This window comes from Antedon mediterranea, chromosome 2 (assembly GCF_964355755.1).
Source record: "Antedon mediterranea chromosome 2, ecAntMedi1.1, whole genome shotgun sequence".
NCBI lineage: Eukaryota > Metazoa > Echinodermata > Crinoidea > Comatulida > Antedonidae > Antedon > Antedon mediterranea.
The window spans coordinates 21176024-21181390 of record NC_092671.1 but is presented as its reverse complement, the minus strand read 5'-3'; the positions used below and the strand labels follow the sequence as shown (position 1 = coordinate 21181390).

Sequence of the window (5367 nt, the reverse complement as noted above, 5' to 3'; positions counted from 1 at the left end):
ACACATTACTATTTGTATGCCTAGGCTAGTGTGTAAACATTATTGACATAATTTCATAAACATCTTCATGTCGTACAACTACTCGTAACATTTTTTCTCAACTTTCTATCATCTAAAAGTCGTAGTTAGTCATGCCTCGGGTCACATTCTATGGTCATCGTACAGGTAGGCTACTACATTAGTACTCCTATGAATGGATGACTAGCCGGTGACAATAACGCTAGTTGGTCATACCCAGTACCGTTTTGATTTTACGATCATTCGGGAAACCACCTCACGACGACGGTTTTAGTCCAGGTTTAGTCCAGGTTTAGTCCAGGACTAAAGTTAGTCCCCTTTCATGAATACCATTTCAAAATAGTCCAGGACTAAATCCAGAGATAATCCAGGACTAAAGTTAGTCCCCTTTCATGAATACGGGCCAATAACTTCAATCTACACCCATGTCCACAATCAACGATCAAATGATTCAAATTTTTTTACACATGATCATTATATTGGAGAGATATTTTTACAGAAGTTTCGTTACCATTGAGTGCTAGCTTAATTTTTTTTTTTGGTGTAAAATATATAATTTTTTTTTTTTTTGGAAAAAATGCTTATAAATTAGTATTAATTGACCAAAATTCATACTATAACCCAATATATACCTACATAACTATATATCAAAATAAAGATAATTTAGTAAGCTATCATTTGATACTAAACAAAATGAGGTACATTTAAAATTTACAACGTCATTAAAACAATAACAGGCGTATCTCTAATTTTACACCAAATGACCTTTGACCTCAAAATGACCTCTTTCCCCAGTATGATTTTAAACAACAAAATGTAAAAACAATGCATTACTATAGAGAATCGCTGTACAAACTAAACGCGCACGCCTAGAGAGCGTGCATGGAGCGCACAACCAGAGCCGTTCCGAAATTGCTATTTTTGTTGTTTTAAATCATGTTCGCAGTAACTTTATAATTTTTTTAGTATTTTAACAAAAACCTTTAATCAAATTGATTGTTTTGATTTTAAATTCGATAATTAAAGCCTTTTGAACGTTATACATTTTCAAAACAAAAGACTCAACTCCATACGCTACATAGGAATAGTTGGACACAAACACGGCTTCTAATCCATTCAATAGAGAGCTTTCGCTATCTCGATCGGGAACGAGCCGCCGAGAAAGTAAGGGTTTTTTGTGTATGACGTCATTAGTTTATGTGAAATTTTAATTAACTAATGCTCGTAGCCCGAGATACAGGAGCTGGTTCTCGTCTGCAAAATCGAGAAATACACGACGTCGCGACATGGTGAGTTAAACTTTTGAACAATAGCAAAAAACGTTTCATGTACTTTTCCTGATATAAGTTATTAAAATAAGAATTAGACTCATCTCAACACTAATCTAAATTATATATTTGTGAACTTTCTGTAGGCCTAGGCCTAGTCAGAAAACATTTAGTTTAGGCCTAGCCTACGCCTAGAGGAGGAGGCGGCCTAAACTAGTTTTTAGGCGGTGTAGGTGCCAGGCAGGGCCTCCGATCCTACTTACTAATACTACTAGGCCTAGGCTAGTCACATAGCTTGTATAATTTATTAAACAGCTAGGGCCTAACTTAAACTAGGCCTACTTAGCTGTAAAAATATTATATTCTCCACCAAAATATTTACAATTTTATTTAACAGGAGCTGTTAAATTAAAGAGCTTGGACTGGGTCAGAAAGAAAATAGGTAAGTCGTCATTTATGATTTAAAATGATCAATTATTCGATCGATTATCGATTATTTTCGTTATGGAGCTTTTCTGTATAATATTAATAATGAGTGTTAAAAACACTGAATGGTCTATATTATTAATTATGAAAATGAAAATAGTTGAAATCATATAACTTTTATTTCTTTATAGCAAAAAAACCATAAGGTATTGCGCAGCAACGGACATAATGCTGCTGAAGGAGGTCCTGTCACTAAACCCTTATGAAAATGGAGAAAAATGGAACGATGTAGCTTCAAATTTCAATGTTGCCCTCAAGGTGTTTCGTTCATCCACCTTGCAGGTAAACACGAGATCAGTTAAAGAGAGGGTTGAAAAGCTCTTGAGGATATTTAAGTCGCAGCAGTTAGAATCACTAAGAAAGTAAGTGTATTTATGAATTCTTCATAGTTAACATAACTATTTGGAAACATAAAGTAAAAATGAGGTATGTAAGCTTTTCTAATGTCTACAAATTAAGGACATCTGCATAAAAAAAGGTAATAATACTTTTCACCCGCCTGTGCTAAATAAATAATATGTATGTATAAAGTTTTCATTAACCTGCTTTTAAATTACCAGAAATTCAATGTAATTTTTCAGATCGTGATGTGCTGAAAAATATTCGGAGAGAGAACAGCTGTTAACAGAACTAACTACCCTGAAGGATGAGAGCCACAAATCAAGCAAAATACTCAATCAGAGGTGTTGTTTGAATCAGGTTTAGAAATTAGAAAAAGAGCATTGGAAACATTGGGTCCAGTAAATAGAGGTTAGTATACTCTATATATATAAAGTAAGTTAAAGTAATTATAAACTTTAACTCTTTGAAAACAAGCATGAACATTTTACCCTGGGTGATGACACAGCAATGATTACCAAAATCATTATGTAAAATCTCATTCAGTGAAAAAAAAAATCTATTTGATTGGTTCCATATTTTATATTCTAAAATATATCATGACAAATTATGTCATAAAACTGAAAACCCAGACTTTTTTCCAAAACATCTTCAGAAAGGGTTAATACTTTCAACATTTTTAATGGTGTTTTACTGTACTTTGTTTTTATATTTTATGGCAGATAAAACCAGTGAAAAAAAAAAGATGAAGACAAATTCACTTCATAATTACACAACTATGAAGAATAGAGAACTGGATCTTAAGGAAAGGGAGTTGGAGGTTAGAAGGCAAGAGCTGCAGTTGCAGAGGGAGGAGGCGTTTTTCAGAAGAGAGAGAGAAAAAGAAGAGAGGGACGCTCTAATAGAGTGTTTGAAGGCATTTGCCAATAAATAATTTATTTATTCTCACTATCTATATATAAATTTACGTAAGTGCAAAACTCGGTAAATCGCGTGTTATTTCTAGAATGTTTACTCGATGGTATATAAAGTTGGTTAGAATCTCGGTAGTGATTTTAACCACCTGATGTAACCCTTTTTACTAATTAAATTTAGTTAGATAATTAGTTATTGATGATTAAAACGAATTTAGGTTCAACGATTTGCCCCAAATAGGGTGTTTTCCGATCTTTGTATACACTGTCTAATGGATGTTCTCATGAAAAAATACCTGCACACAATTCCTATCTCCTCCTACGATAATTGTTTTTAATAGCTGAAAACCGGTTGAACAGCTCGAGTACAGTATCATAATTTTGAAGACAGGCCGATTTTCTTTAAAAAAATACTATTTTGATAGATTTAATATACGTTTATACAAATGTATTGATTTGCGATGAATGGAACATTCCAATCTATCAGACTCCCAGTTTGTAGATAAATTTATGAGCCCATGGTTTAACACAAGTAGGTAAATTTATGGGCCCTGAAGAATAAAACTTACATATAATATTGCAATACTTTGACAATATTGTAAAATACTGTACATATTAACCATTTTGTTTGGCATTTGAATCAAAATTGTCTTACTGTGAATACAGGGACAGTTTTAAAAAAGTATTGTAAATCGTACTTCTTTACTGTGTTTAGTGGTATATTATTGATAGGCCTATAAAACATTTAATATCAAAACAATATTTCGTTACTAAGTGGATAGTAATGTTATATACAATCTAATTAAATATGAAATTTAGCATAGTAGACTGTTTATAAATATAGTAATTGAAAAGTAATTTTGACCTATGGTAGTAGTAGTGCAATAAATACATATATTTGCAATTGATAATTATGTTGAGGATCTATTATAGTTTTCAATTAAGCGTTGCCCAAATACTCCTCGAGTGTTGGGGGTTCGACTTCAAAAAATGATCCAGTTACTGACCCATACAAACAAGTATGACAATTGGTTAGCAAACCAGCCACAATATAGTATTTTGCCACTGGTTGTAAAAACACCTTAAGGTCTTTCTTGAAGTCCACAAAAGCCCAGTTCTGTAGCATCTTTCCAAATACCCACTCCACACAAACACGTACAGAAGACATGGCAGCATTGAACTCCTGCTGACGCTGATCTAAGTTAGCAGCTCCTTGTCTGAACGGTGAAATCAGCCATGGGCGTATAGGATACGCTGGATCTCCATACAAGCAGTAATGACCTTCCAAATAATTGTTGCAAAATCTACCAAATTTTCGGCCATTTTCACGTTACTTTAATAGTACCCAAGGACCTGGTGCCGATTAGTTACGATCGAGTGTACACAGTACTACTACTGTACTACTATACAGTAGGCCTACAGTAGTTTGTTTTTGTTTATATCGTATGCTTTGAAGCGTACCAGAACTCTGCTGCCACCTATAGTTTTCATATTATCGGTGATCGAGGATACGAAACTACATTTGTTCTTAAAACGAGTACGAGATCGAGAACCGGTAATTAATGCTGGTTCTCGTTCCCGATCGAGATAGCGAAAGCTCTCTAATGCCGTAACTCTCTCTATATAATTGCTCTGTGGCCAGCCAGAACCATATATAGAGAGAGTTACGGCATTGCGTTCACGGATTTTAGAAAGTCACGTGGTGTGCACGCCGGCCATGTTTGTGTGATTTTAAACAACAAAATGTAAAAACAATGCATTACTACAGACAAAGAATATATTCTTTGCTACAGAGAATCGCTGTACAAACTAAACGCGTAGAGCGTGCATGGAGCGCACAACCAGAGCCGTTCCGAAATTGCTATTTTTGTTGTTTAAAATCATGTTCGCAGTAACTTTATAATTTTTTTATTATTTTACCTTTAAACAAATTGATTGTTTTGATATTAAATTCGATAATTAAAGCCTTTTGAACGTTATACATTTTCAAAACAAAAGTCTCAACTCCATACGCTACATAGGAATAGTTGGACACAAACACGGCTTCTAATCCATTCAATGTCGAAACTCTCTATATATGGCTCTGTGGTCCCAAGGGCGCTAGAACTTTTCCATGCTTTTCTAAAGTGAGCCCTCTACAGCTGTTTTCATTTTATAAAAAAATCACTGTGCTTTGACAAGAATATGTGTTGTAATTTATGGGTCTTAATGTATTATATTAGATTATTATTTTTTATATTAAATAATGTTTTTGGACACATTTACGGCCGCCATCTTGTTGGTTCCCCCTCCTGTTGGAATCACTTTTCAGTCTGGAGTACGCCCTCTAGTGTTCTTATTAC

General features: G+C 34.0%; 1 long non-coding RNA gene across 2 annotated transcripts; it reads left to right on the top strand.

Moving 5' to 3' along the window:
• Nucleotides 1-781: 781 nt before the first annotated feature.
• LOC140039771 (uncharacterized) lies at nt 782-4207 on the top strand. 2 transcript variants are annotated; one of them, XR_011842583.1, is made up of 5 exons: nt 782-1307; nt 1684-1728; nt 1904-2134; nt 2354-2522; nt 2834-4207. It is a non-coding gene; the product is annotated as an uncharacterized lncRNA (long non-coding RNA). The 2 variants fall into 2 exon arrangements; XR_011842582.1 differs by having other exon boundaries at nt 782-1728.
• Nucleotides 4208-5367: the final 1160 nt, after the last annotated feature.